The following is a 15426-nucleotide window of genomic DNA, read 5'->3' on the forward strand; positions in this document are numbered from 1 at the left end:
GGTTGCCCAAACTTTCGCATCCCACTGTATATCCTGGCCAAGGTAGAGTAACAAGAAAAAGGTGCAAAACAGTAGACTGATAGATGATTGCAGAATCAGACTACGCAGGGTTTGTTTTGTAGTCTGTAAACATAGAAACCAGTTACATATCTGGGGGAAAATATCATAGCACAGTTCCTATGTAAAGGGAACCTGTCATCACATTTTAGACACCTAAACCACCATGGTGCTGTTATACCTGATGCTCCACTATAAACTGTCCACTGCAGCATAAAGTATAAAATAAAGATACAATGTAGCATGTGCTGTACATTAATCACCCATTAAAGTGATCATTTGGGAGGTCTATTTTGCTGCAGAGGTCTTGTAGTCAGGTACCTAATTAATTCTGTCTTGCTTTGACATCACACAGGCCAGACTACATCCAGGGGCGGACTGGGTACTTAAAGTAGCCTTGGGAAAAATACTAAAAGCGGCCCTGTTTTGTAGTCTGACCCAAATTGATGGAAGGCAGGGCCAACAGAAATAGGCTGTACCAACAATACCATACTGTGGTACATTATACCACCCTAACCGAGCCAAATACCACAGTCCATCAGAAAATACTGCTGCCACCAGCACAAAATACATCCCCATAAACTTCCACTGGCCAGCCATGAGGATGGCTCAGGCGTCCCCCTGTAAGGTCTATGGCCAATACACACCTGGATACATCATTACAAGCCACCTCCATGCGCACACAGTCCATAGATGCAACCGGGGCAGCGCTTCACTATGTATGCAGTCTGACACAATCAATCAATGTTGACCGCGCCCTAAGAAAGTCTTCTGTAGAACTGTTTCTTTTCATAGGGAATTCCTCTATCCACTAAAATTGGTGACAGGTCATCTTTAGGAGAATGTTTGGATACAGTTAAAGTTAATCATAACATATCTTGTGTTCACAGCTATCAAAGACGTATGGTCCGGTTTTGACTGTCCAGCTTGGCTTGAAAAAAATTGTTGTCCTATGTGGTTATGAAACTATTAAGGATGCGCTCATCAATCACGCTGATATATTTTCTAACAGACCTAATGAACCTGTGACAGACAAAATATTAAAGAATTATGGTAACTACTTTTTTTTAAACACATTTTATTACGTTTTCAATTATAGACAGAACAAAATCCACTATGTTGTGTACGCAGAACCTTAACATATACATCAACATAAACACAAGCAAGGTTACACACCCATAGCTTCATCACTCGTCATGAGCAAATGGTCTCAAAGTGTATCATGGAGACATTGATGTCATCAGAAGGAATGAAACACATGCCCATAGTATGTGGTAGTGTTCAGCGAATGAAGGTTAATGAAGTGGAATTCAATACGAATTTCAGGAAAAATTCAATTAGCCACAAATCCAAATTTCCTGCCACTTCGTGGTAACGAATCAATTTTCCCTGTGAAGAGGCCGTTCTGCTCATCTCGATTTAAGAAAATGCGGCAATTCTGATGTGCAGTGACATGTGACCTCATGAAGCTGTGGTGGCTGCGGAGAAGTCACCAGTGACGTCACATCGCCTGGCCAGCGTGATGAAGTGGTGACGTCATTACGTCAGCGCACCCCTCAATTGATGCATTTTTTTCTATTAAGATGGCCCTGATGGCCTCTCCGTGATCAAATGGATGAGGTGATTGTATATATTTTGGTTTTTAACGCCTGATTAACCCCCCTGAAAGGCTAAATGTGACTCTCAGATGCCTCGATCAGCGTTGACTTCGGTATCTGAGAGGGGTGGTGAGATCGCCGTTCCCCATCAATTGCACCCTTTCCATACAATGGAATGTGATTAATTATGAAGTAATTCGTAACAAACAAATTGACAAAATTCGGCAAAGCAGCCAAATCAAATATTTGTATTGAGTATCAGGGGTGGACTTCAAATTTCATCCCTGTGCTTCTATCCCCCCCTTCTGCCGAGTCTCTCAGACCTAACCAATCCCCAGCAGCCAGAAGTAATAATCTTCCCAATTTCCTTTCAACTGCTCAGTCAAATAATGGAGAATGAAGCCTTTACATTCGACAAAGAGCTGAGAACCTTTATCTTTGGATCTCTCTGCCTCCATCCTCTCAATATTCAGCATGTGCTTCAGTTGGTTGATGGCAAAAGACAATGAGGGTGGGTCTGATTGAAGCTGACGTTGTGATATGCATTTTTTTGGGTTACCAAGGGACAGAAAAATACCTTTTCCCTATCATCATAATGAAAAAGGAATAGTTGGGGCCTTAGAGAAACCCGCCAACCCCACAGAGTAAGGAATACAGTGGATATAAAAAGTCTACACACCCCTGTTAAAATGTCAGGTTTCTGTGATGTAAAAAAATGAGACAAAGATAAATCATTTCAGAACTTGTTCCACCTTTAATGTAACCTATATACTCTACAACTCAATTGAAAAACAAACTGAAATATTTTAGGTAGAGGGAAAAAAACATAGAAAAATAAAATAATATGGTTGCACACCCTTAAACTAATACTTTGAATACTTTGTTGAAGCACCTTTTGATTTTATTACAGCATGGCATTGGGTATGAGTCTGTCAGCATGGCACATTTTGACTTGGCAATATTTGCCCACTCTTCTTTGCAAAAAACACTCCAAATCTGTCAGATTGCAAAGGCATCTCCTGTGCACATCCCTCTTCAGATCACCCAACACATTTTCAATCGGATTCAGGTCTGGGCTCTGGCTGGGCCATTCCAAAACTTTAATCTTCTTCTGGTGAAGCCATTCCTTTGATTGGATGTATGCTTTGGGTCGTTGTCATGCTGAAAGATGAAGTTCCTCTTCATGTCCAGCTTTCTAGCAGAAGCCTGAAGGTTTTGTGCCAATATTGACTGGTATTTGGAACTGCTCATAATTCCCTCTAGCTTAACTAAGGCCCCAGTTCCAGCTGAAGAAAATAGCCCCTTGGCATGATGCTGCCACCACCATGCTTCACTGTGGGTATGGTGTTCTTTTGGTGATGTGCAGTGTTGTTTTTGGGTCAAACATATCTTTTGGAATTATGGCCAAAAAGTTTAACCTTGGTTTCATCAGACCAGAACACCTGTCGCCACATGCTTTTGGGAGACTTCAGGTGTATTTTTGCAAAATGTAGCCTGGCTTGGATGTTTTTCTTCGTAAGAAAAGGCTTTTGTCTTGCCACTCTACCCCATAGCCCAGACATTTGAATAATACGGGAGATTGTTGTCACATGTACCACACAGCCAGTACTTGCCAGATATTCCTGCAGCTCTTTTAATGTTGCTGTAGGCCTCTGGGTAGCCTCCCAGACCAGTTTTCTTCTCGTCTCTTTATTTTCATCAATTTTGCAGGGACGTCCAGTTCTTGGTAATGTCATTGTTGTGCCATATTTTCTCCACTTGATGATGACTGTCTTCACTGTGTTCCATGGTATATCTAATGCCTTGGAAATTATTTTGTACCTTTCTCCTGACTGATACCTTTTTACAATGAGATCCCTCTGATGCTTTGGAAGCTCTCTGTGAACCATGGCTTTTGCTGTGGGATGCGACTAAGAAAATTTCAGGAAAGACCAACTAGAGCAGCTGAACTTTATTTTGGGTTAATCAGATGCACTTTAAATGATGGCAGGTGTATGCAGACTCTTATTTAACAGAATTTTGAATGTGATTGCTTAATTCTGAACACAGCTATGTCCCTTTATCCAGTTATACCACATTTTTTTATTTTTTATTTATATATTTTTTCCCTCCACCTAAAAGATTTCAGTATGTTTTTCAATTGAGTGGTGGTACAGTTTATTGGTCACATTAAAGGTGGAAAAAGTTCAAAAATTATTTATCTTTGTCACAGAAACCTGACATTTTAACAGGGGTGTGTAGACTTTTTATATCCTCTATATTTGTCCTACCTCCTCCAAAATTTCCTTGATCTTTGGAGAGGACCATAGTTATACAGTACATATTGGTTTTAGACTTCTCACATTTGGGATAGTGGGGAATTCGGCTTGATATTTCAAACCACTTTTTAATATTGACATAAAAAATAAAGTAACAGTAGTAAGTTGTGCTCACATTTTATATTGAGTATTCTTCTTCTAGGTTCTTTTACAGTTTCATGTGACCTTTTATATACCGTAATTTTCCATGATCATCCAATAATACAGAACATAGTGACGGTGGATATATATCAGGGCTTCTCTAAGACAAACGGGGTTGATTTTGTTTTAGTTTAGCTCCATAATAGTTGCGAGTGAACGCGCTCATCTGAAAGGGGGCTTATGTGGGGTATATATTCCCTTCTGAGTATACCTTTTTAAAAGTAAAACAATTGCATACCAAATAAAATATAATCAGTTCAGCATTACTAAATGTAACTGTTGATGCGACAGAACACAAATGGTTTCTCTCAATTCAAGATGCACAATATGCTTATTGGTAGAAGCACTAAGTGGTTTCTGCACACATAATTTGGTGTAAATGCCTTATGATGCACAATAACTAAGAAAATGGAAAATTGAACAAATATTTGTGCTCTTCTTTCCTTTTAACAAGCCTCGATCCCTACTATTGTCTTCCTGTCACAGTTCCAAGGATTCTGGAACTGTGTCGCAAGGGTTTTATTCTTCATATTGTTCCCTTTTAGAATACCATCCAGTAAGCAATCTCACTACAAGACACTCAGACCACTCATGAGGTCAACTCCACATTTATTCTACTAGACAGTAGGCAGACCTTCTCTCCTTGATAACTCTCTAGGGTTTCAATTTTGCTTCCCCTTCTACTGCCTACTCTATCCAGCCCAATCTAGCCCAGGATTGTACTATCAGTCTACATCCCACGTCTGCAAGGCAACTAGACCTCACTTTACTTCTCTTCCAGGTCCACAAAAACAAGAATCCTCCATCCCCTACAGAGTTACTATAGAATTCTATGGATTTAAGCACATTACTTAACCCACCATTGGTTCCATAACCAAGTTGTCTATTCTCACAGTCCCAGCAGCCCCTCCAGAGCCACCCATTTGGGCTGACATTGCTCCTCAGCCCCCCACATCAGCAGTGGCCCACACGGAAGTATCAGACCCTAGACTATTAGTTATCACCCTATTAGCGTTAGGCCTAGTTCACACGATCGTATGGCTTTTCTAGTTTTTTGCGGTCCGTTTTTCACGGATCCGTTGGTCCGTTTTTGACTTCCGTTGTGTTTCCGTTTCCGTTCCGTTTCCGTTCCGTATGTCCGCAAAGAATAGCCGTATGGTTTCCGTTTTTAATCCGTTTTTTGCGGATCAGAAGCGAAATAGAAAAGGTTGGACATCATCAGTTTAGGCCACATCCCTTTTTCACACCCCCTATTTAAGTTGGTCATGTGATATTGTGACTCCATTTTCATCAGCTTGTTTCAGCATTGAGAGCGTATTTGGAATCCTGTGTTTGGCAGACATTGGTTTCTGGCTACAATTTTCTGCTGTATCATGGCTGAGGAGGAACTGGTTCTCTTGTGCTGGCTGCTTTCTCGGGACTTCGATCCGCAGCCAACTCTGCAGAACGTGGAACCGAGGAGGAGGAGGCAGTGGGTTCACCCTATTGTCTCTCAGCGGCACAGGAAGGGTCATTTCCACACGCTGTACGTGGATCTGCGACAGCATCCTGATAAATTTCATCGGTATTGTCGTATGTCTGTGAGCAGCTTTGACTTGTTGCTAGCGACTCTGCGCCCTGGCCTCACCTACCAGGACACAAATATGAGGCGCTGCATTTCTCCAGAGGAACGGCTCATCGTCACGTTGAGGTATGCATCGTTTATTTTATAGAATGTGCATAGTATTACATGTTATTAATGTTATCATTTTGTTATGTGTCATAGTGTTGCGCCAAAATTTTCTATGGTAAATATCGAAATAGTAGTGTAGACGGGCACTCTATACCAGGAGACACACACATATAGAGTGCACGTCTACACTACTATTTTTCCATTTTCCATTTGATCTGACTGGGTGAATCAGGCTAGACGACTAGCGCCTATACATATTTACTGAGCGGGTGACCAACCACTTTGGTTATATTAGTTGTAAATGGTGAATGTTATAGTATATAATCTTTTTTTTCTTTTTGTTTTTCAGATTCTTGGCAACAGGGAATTCATTTGTATCTCTGCATTTTGAGTTCCTGCTGGGAGTCTCGACGATTTCTATGATAGTTCGTCAAACATGTGATGTGATTTGGCAGCGACTCAGGGAAGCGGTGATGCCAGAGCCCAAGGCTGAGGATTGGATCCGAATAGCTGAGGGTTTTTATGGTGATGCGCAGTTTCCCAACTGCATTGGGGCACTGGATGGCAAACACATTAGTGTTAAGAAGCCGCCTCACTCAGGGTCCCTGTACTACAATTATAAACAGTATTTCTCTGTCGTGCTAATGGCCTTGGCTGACAGTAATTACAAGTTTATAATTGTGGATATTGGGGCATATGGTAGCACTGCAGATGCGCGCATTTTCAGTGCTTCCAGAATGTGTGAGAGACTTCGAGCCAACCAGCTTGCCCTACCAGAGCCCAGATTGCTGCCAGGTTCTGCGGGACCACAGGCTCCATTTGTAATTGTGGCTGATGAAGGGTTTGCTTTGGCACCACATGTCATGCGACCCTTTCCCAGACGCAACCTGGATGACAGCAGACGTATCTTCAACTATCGGCTGAGTAGAGCTCGTCGGTATGTTGAGTGTGCGTTTGGAATACTCACACAGAAGTGGAGAGTATTCCTGTCATCCTTACAGATGGCACCGGAGAATGCCACCCGGGTTATTCAAGCGTGTGTCATCCTGCATAACTTTGTCAGGATTAATGATGGTCCCTCAGAAGTTGAGGATTTGGAATCTGGTACATATTCTTCTTCCGGAGGATTGGACCAGACCCTTCACGGACGACCTGGAACTGCAGCCCTTGCAGTTCGGGCCCTCTATGAAGAATATTTTTCAAGTCCTGAGGGAGCAGTGCCGTGGCAGATGGGCGTAATTCATGGCAGAGTGTAAAATAATCTGGACTCTGGTAATCCTAGTAACTTTATTTTCCTAGTTTTTTTTTTTTTTTTTTGGTTGGTGGTGGGGTTATATATTGATAGTGTAGGGACTCACAAGACAAAGAGGACCCTTGACGTGGGCTTGTGGGCTGGGGTTATATTGTATGAATTGTCAAATAACATTCGTGTAGTTGAAATTGCGAAATTAGTCAATTTTCCGGACTACAAAAATCAGATATTTGATTGTATACAACAACCCTCTAATACCTCTTCAAAACTAAATCCGACTTGTGTTATGATTGCATACGCACCCATATGTTGCAATACTTATTCCAAACTTGTCATTTTTCCCCGAGGCATGCCGAAGACTTTTAAAGATGCTGTCCAAGGTCCCGGATTCGGAGATTATTCAAGCACATACAACATGATTCCGGAAGGTTGAGCAGCGTTGACTTTATGTGTATTTCCAGGCCAAGTTGTAATGATTCATCAATAAAAAGATGTGTATGACGTTTGGAGTGTAGTGATGTAATTCAAACATGTAATGTTGTATACTGTTTAAATGTTGATGCTAATAAAAGGATAGAGATTTTTGCAATCTTTGTATATATTTTTAATTAACATTTTCCATGGTAAAAATAAAAGTGCTTCATATTCAGCTATCAAATACCCAACAAATAAACAAAAAACTAATTACATTTCGGATAATTCCCGCATAAAAGGGCCCTGTGTGCTTGGGCCAGCCACATTAGGGGGTGGTGGGTATCTAATCCTTGGTACAGGACAAGGGGGTCGAAGGGCAAAATCATGTTCCTGAGAAAATAGGGGCTGGGAATAAGTTTGCTGGATGGGCTGCTGGAAATACATACTGGGCCCTGGTTGGGCTGATGTGCCAACGCTTATAGTTAAAGCCCGACAATGTACATTATGGACTGCCCGCACTAGCTCCACTGGGTCCATAGGGCTTTTTAGAATGTTGGCTACAGTAGCCATAACAGAAACAAATATATCTTGCTTTTCAGCAGACAAAGGTTCTATAAGTGGCGCTAGGCCACTGAGCATTCTTTCTTCCTTGCCCTCAATCCTTCTCTGCCTTAAATACTCGAGCACCTGACTTTCAACAATGGCTCGAGTATTTAAGGCAGGTTCGGCAGGCTGTGGTGCGCCCCTTCTCCGCCGTGATGGTCTCCTTAATAAAGGTTCGGGGCTCGAATGAACCTCAGCCCCAACCTCCACAGCAGAAGACTCCTCCCTCTCTGCCGGATCCAACGGTTGCGACAGTAGTGGCTCTTCAGTGGCCAGAGAAGGGGAATCCTGTGGAGCAGCCACACGCTCCTCATCACTGGTTGTAGACTCCAGGCCTCTCTGCTCTTCCAGGCTGTCAACGGTGCTGTGGAATGAGAGAGTAATGTAAATAAGATTGCTATATATATATATATATACATTGTATGAACATACAGACGTGGACAAAATTGTTGGTACCCTTTGGTCAATGAAAGAAAAAGTCACAATGGTCACAGAAATAACTTTAATCTGACAAAAGTAATAATAAATTAAAATTCTATAAATGTTAACCAATGAAAGTCAGACATTGTTTTTCAACCATGCTTCAACAGAATTATGTAAAAAAATAAACTCATGAAACAGGCATGGACAAAAATGATGGTACCCCTAGAAAACACAGAACATAATGTGACCAAAGGGACATGTTAATTCAAGGTGTGTCCACTAATTAGCATCACAGGTGTCTACAACCTTGTAATCAGCCATTGGGCCTATATATATGGCTCCAGGTAATCACTGTGTTGTTTGGTGATATGGTGTGTACCACACTCGACATGGACCAGAGGAAGCAAAGGAAAGAGCTGTCTCAAGAGATCAGAAAGAAAATTATAGACAAGCATGTTAAAGGTAAAGGCTATAAGACCATCTCCAAGCAACTAGATGTTCCTGTGAGTACAGTTGCACATATTATTCATAAGTTTAAGATCCATGGGACTGTAGCCAACCTCCCTGGACGTGGCCGCAGGAGGAAAATTGATGACAAATCTAAGAGACGGATAATCCGAATGGTAACAAAAGAGCCTAGAAAGACTTCTAAAGAGATTCAAGGTGAACTTCATGCTCAAGGAACATCAGTGTCAGATCGCACCATCCGTCGTTGTTTGAGCCAAAGTGGACTACATGGGAGACGACCAAGGAGGACACCATTGTTGAAAACGAATCATAAAAAAGCAAGACTGGAATATGCCAAACTACATGTTGACAAGCCACAAAGCTTCTGGGAGAATGTCCTGTGGACAGATGAGACAAAAATCGAAGTTTTTGCCAAGGCACATCAGCTGTATGTTCACAGACGAAAAAATGAAGCATATCAAGAAAAGAACACTGTCCCTACTGTGAAACATGGAGGAGGCTCTGTTATGTTCTGGGGCTGCTTTGCTGCGTCTGGCACAGGGTGTCTTGAATCTGTGCAGGGTACAATGAAATCTCAAGACTATCAAGGAATTCTAGAGAGAAATGTACTAGCCAGTGTCAGAAAGCTTGGTCTCAGTCGCAGGTCATGGGTCTTGCAACAGGACAATGACCCAAAACACACCGCTAAAAACACCCAAGAATGGCTAAGAGGAAAAAATTGGACTATTCTAGAGTGGCCTTCTATGAGCCCTGACCTCAATCCTATTGAGCATCTTTGGAAGGAGCTGAAACATGCAGTCTGGAAAAGGCACCCTTCAAACCGGACACAACTGGAGCAGTTTGCTCATGAGGAGTGGGCCAAAATACCTGCTGAGAGGTGCAGATGTCTCATTGACAGTTACAGGAAGCGTTTGATTGCAGTGATTGCCTCAAAAGGTTGCGCAACAAAATATTAAGTTAGGGGTACCATCATTTTTGTCCATGCCTGTTTCATGAGTTTATTTTTTTACATAATTCTGTTGAAGCATGGTTGAAAAACAATGTCTGACTTTCATTGGTTAACATTTATAGAATTTTAATTTATTATTACTTTTGTCAGATTAAAGTTATTTCTGTGACCATTGTGACTTTTTCTTTCATTGACCAAAGGGTACCAACAATTTTGTCCACGTCTGTATAAGCCACATTTCGTAACCCACACTGGATGACATGGGTCCAGTAAACGTGTCAAATATTGAATATCAGGATAACTAATCAATCTGAAAAGGCGTTTGGAGATCCTTATTATGTTAATATAGAGCTGCCCAGATGGTTGTCCCTTATCGCTATCCTCACCTGTTTATAATGTTAGCCATTTGTTCCGGTCATATCAGGATAAACAATGATAGCTGGAATACTTTAGTGATCATTGTGGTGACAAGGGCAGTATATTCACACTAGATATTATAACAACATGAAAATTTTTTAACTAAAAATAAGCCACTACTAATAGATTTGGGGACATTCCTAAGCAAACATTCTAAATAATCTAGGCATTTCATACTTACGGCCTAAGGTCCAGCACTGGCTTTAAGAAAGCCAACTGCCGGGTATAAAGGTATGGCTTCTTTCGGACGCCTCCATCACCACTTTTGCCCATGGCCTGAACTCGTTCCCGGCGGAACTGATCCCGGCACGACTGCCAGCGAGTCTTTAAGCGTTGGACTGTAGAAATATAACATACCAACAATTGTAACGTAAAAAATGTAATCACACGTATAAAATCACATGACAAAATATGGTTACTACTACATTAAAACCGGCAAATACTTAATTTCGTATACCATATACTGGAGATTTTCAAACCTAATAGGCTGAATAACCTGCAAAATAGTAGGATTGTTGTAACCCGGGAATCATAACAGGCCTTTAAACATTATTCACACTTGATATTTGGACATTACAGGGATACACAATATAAGTATACAGTATACAGTACACACACAGTATACCTCTAATCATGTCCACACATGAAATATATATCAGACTGCAGCAGGCCATGGTTATAATTGAGGTTTTAGTACAGCAGGTGAGCCACAGGTGGCCATGGCTGATGAATAATCAAGCAATATATAGTGCTGAGCACTTTCACATTGAAAAAGCAAGTGCTACACAACATCCTCATGGTGCACATTAAATAAAAAAACATACTGATTTACCTGCTTGTGTAATATACTCCAATATACACCACTGCTTGACAAGTAACAATGACATTATAGGCATTTTACACATAAAACACATCAACATGGGTTGTCATACCTAATTTTCGGCGTTTGGAGGAAGTGCCCTTCTCCCACTCTCTGGGCAACATGTCACGGGTCACCTCGTCCCATGCCCGCTCCTTGCACATGCGGTCGTGATAGGCCTCCGTCCGAGTGTCCCAAAGCAGAGGACGTTCCTGGATCAGCAGGATCAATTTCTCCACATCCATCTTGAGAAGCTGCTATCTTGCAAGGCAGACAGGCTGGGGCCGGTTTCAGCACCTGCACATGTGCTCTTAGCAAAGTTTGTAAACACCGAACACATGGCTAAAGTAGGCTGGGCCTAGTATTTCTAAATTAGTGATCCGCAAAAAACGGATGACATACGGATGTGTTCCGTATGCATTCCGTTTTTTTTGCGGACCCATTGACTTTAATGGAGCCACGACCCGTGATTTACGGCCAAATATAGGACAAGCTCTATCTTTCAACGGAACGGAAAAACGGAAATACGGAAACGGAATGCATACGGAACACATTCCGTTTTTTTTGCGGAACCATTGAAATGAATGGTTCCGTATACGGACCGTATACGGAACACAAAAAAACGGCCCGTACACCCGCAAAAAAAACGTTCGTGTGAACTAGGCCTTAGAGGACTTATTCAATTTATGGTAGGACAATACTCCTCAGCTCTGCAAAGACCCTCATTCAGGACTCATGGCCTCTAGTTCACCACTCCCACAGTTTCAGAGGGACTTCTCCCACTGGTGACCAGGCACTGGCCTCAACTCCTGCACAGGCCCACAGGACCCAGTTCTAGCACTCCGCAGAAGGATGCCAAAAGTCCAGCCTTTTTGGGCTCTCTCCTGTCCTTCCTTACATGTTCACTGGTAAAGGCATTCCCATAGTGGACTTCTTTAAGCTCCATATGCTATGGATTAGTATAAGGCTGGGGCTACAACTAGACTTTTTGTAGCACTTTTAATTGTAACTATTGATCTACAGCTGTAGCCCAAATCAGTAAATTTTATTGTATGCAACTGTCATTTTAATCAATCATAAGTCAAAGGACAAAAATTCTAGGTGTAACCTCACCCATACATGTATTCATTCTATTCAGGTGTTGTCTTTTCCAATGGAGAGAACTGGAAAGTGATGAGAAGATTTACAGTCTCCACGCTACGAGATTATGGAATGGGGAAGAAGAGCATGGAAAACAGGATCATTCAGGAGGCAGAGTGTTTAGTAGAGAGGTTTAAATCATACAAAGGGGAGTGTTTTAATTCTATAAATACATAAAAAGGATAATTGTTTGTGCATATGTAATGACAATGATGCACAATCTGGCCCTTATCTACTGCAACAACCTTGCCGTTGCCCTAGTTTGAATGCTACCTCTACGTTTCTTGCAAGGACAGCTTCATAAAACATCAACCTGATCCAAAGGCTGCTGGAACCACTTGCAGATACCATCATGTAAGGGGTCAGTTCTTAGAGAGAGGATCTTTTTGGCCCTTGAATAGTATGTGTTGCTTTCCACTCTAGGATTGCAGAAATAATCAGATAGAAACATCTCTAAAAACAAATAAAAATAAATAACTCAAAAGATTTGAGTATACTGCTACAAATGGCTCTGGATAAATTGGATGCCTGTGCAGATAAGTGGCAGATGGGGTTTAACACTAAAAAATTTAAGGTTATGCACATGGGAAGGAATACTGCAAGTCACCCGTACATACTAAATAGTAAAACACTGGGTAACACTGACATGTTAAAGAACTTAGGAATATTAGTGAACAGCAAACTAAGCTGCAGAAATCAGTGTCAAGCAGCTGCTGCCAAAGGCAATAAGATAATGGGGTGCATCAAAATGGGCATAGATGCAGTGATGAGAACATAGTCCTACCATTTTACAAGTCACTAGTCAGACCACACATAACGTATTGTGTACAGTTCTGGGCTCCTGTGAACAAGGCAGACATAACAGTGCTGGAGAGGTTTCAGAGAAGGGCAACTAAAGTAATAACTGGAATGGGACAACTACAGTACCCTGAAAGATGATCAAAATTAGGGTTAATCACTTTGGAAAAAAAGACAACTGAGGGGAGATCTAATATCTATTGTGGGGATTCACTCTGGTAGTTAGGACTAGCGGATGCAGTATAGAGGCAAAGTTCAGTTCTTGAATCAAACAGCGGTGTTTATTCACACATTGGTGTATAACAAAATGCAGATAAGGTGTATCACAAAACGCAGGTGGCTTGGTGTTTGTTCACACACAAGGTAAGTCCATAAACAATAAAAGTCACCTTTTCTCCTGGCGTGAACGCCGATATATTTTTGGGTTTGCATTTTTGGGCACAGTTGTATGTTCTACATCAAACCAGCTGTATTCCAACCCATGCCCCATGACAAAATGGAGGCTGTTGTGAAGGCCCTCATGGAGGCTAATTTGCAGCAGTGGGAGACCAACCTGCACCAATGGTAGGCTAATATGCAGCAGCAATAGACCAACTAGTTACTGCTACAACACGTGATGGCTTTGCAGAAAGCAGGAGCAACCCCAGGCATCCACGATGCCTGGAAAGCAGTCCGTGCAGTGATCCCGAAGATGACACCTGCAGACGACATCGAAACCTACCTGGTGATGTACGAGAAAGTGGCCACCAGGGAAAATCTGCCCTGAGACCATTGGGCTGAGGTCGTTGCTTCTTTCCTGGCATCAGAGTCCCAGCGGGTGTATTTCGACTTGCCGGGCGATCAAGTGGCCGACTACCGAAAGGGAAGATTTTGGCAAGACTGGGGGTGAATGTGTTGGTCCGGGCCCAGCGGGTACATCAGTGAGGGTTTAAGCCGGCTGAGCCTGCGAGACCCCAGTATTATGACTTACTCCACCTTTTGCAAAAGTGGCTACAGCCTGATGTGCTGAGTCCCATGGCTATGCTGAATAGACTATTGGCTGACATTCTGGAGGGTGCTGCCACCCCCTCTCTAGCACTGAATCGGCCAGGTATCTCTTGGAAATGCCCTGAATATGGTAAACCTGGTGGAACGCTACGAGGCCACCAAGAATCTCAAGGGGGGTTCTTTTGGGAGGAGGGCAGGCAAACTCCAGAACTCCCCACCCCAGGCCCACTGGTATTAGCCAATAAAATCCCAGAGGAGGTTCCCCCTATGGACCAGACCCAGTTAATCTGCTGGCAGTGTCAGGAACCTGGCCACACCAGGGCTGAGTGTCCTCATCTGGTTGAGCTTATGGACACTAATTGTGGTTACCGACAATCGCTATATGCTAGGAAACTGTGCCACAGGTACCCCGGAGGCTCTAGACAACTTGTGCCAGGTGGAAGTGGGAGACACTCAAGCAGAGGCGCTGCAGGACTTGGTGACCCTGGTAAGGGTTTCCTGCTGAGTATACTGGCCGGAAAGTTGTGGTGATGTGCATTTATGGAGACTTGAAAGACTACCCCACCGCGCTGGTGTCTCTAACTACGGTAGCTGGCAGGTGGACCCACAAATCTCCACTATGAACTCATAATAAGAAGAGACTTTTCAGGGTTCCCTGCCCTATCTCCAGTTGTAAGAGTTAAGGATACTCCTGAGACAGGAATAAGCCGAGGAGATTGGCCTTGTTCAGGGGGGCGGCCAGAACCCTAGGAACGAAGGGCCAGCAGTAGGGGTGGCCACCACTTCGGCAGAAAAGGGGAAGACAATCACGCGCAGGGTAATGGTGGGGGACATTGCCACTGGGTCCTGGGTTGGCAGACCTCAACGTCTCCGGGGAGAATTTCGGTACAGCCCAACACCGAGACCCAACCCTGATGGTGAATTCACTAAAAAAGTTCAAGAGGGGAATGGATGTATTTCTGGAGGGTAATCATATTACAGGTTATAGTTACTAGAGAAGGGTTGTTGATCCAGGGAGTTATTCAGATTGGATCCTGATTGTAATCGGGAAGGAATGAGGAAAATTGTCTGCCACTTCATAAGGTTTTTTGTCTTCCTCTGGATCAACTTGCAGCATAACAGGCTGAACTGGATGGACGGATGTCTTTTTTCAGCCTTCTAAACTATTTTACCATGTAGGCGCAGTACCCCAGACCTAGGACTACTACAATTGTATGTAGTTTTGTATTATGTATTGGTTTGTATTTTTGTATTTTTATGGCAGTTACTACTAGTAAGTGTATGGATGGCAATGGTTTGCAAGGAACAGGGCTATCCACCCTGTTCCTCC

The 15426-nt window shown here is 42.7% G+C and overlaps 1 pseudogene; it reads left to right on the plus strand.

Annotated features, from left to right (window-relative positions):
- The window catches only part of LOC122935958, an 88878-nt pseudogene that overhangs the window by 17258 nt on the left and 56194 nt on the right, over positions 1 to 15426 (plus strand).

This window comes from Bufo gargarizans, chromosome 4, assembly GCF_014858855.1.
Source record: "Bufo gargarizans isolate SCDJY-AF-19 chromosome 4, ASM1485885v1, whole genome shotgun sequence".
Lineage (NCBI taxonomy): Eukaryota > Metazoa > Chordata > Amphibia > Anura > Bufonidae > Bufo > Bufo gargarizans.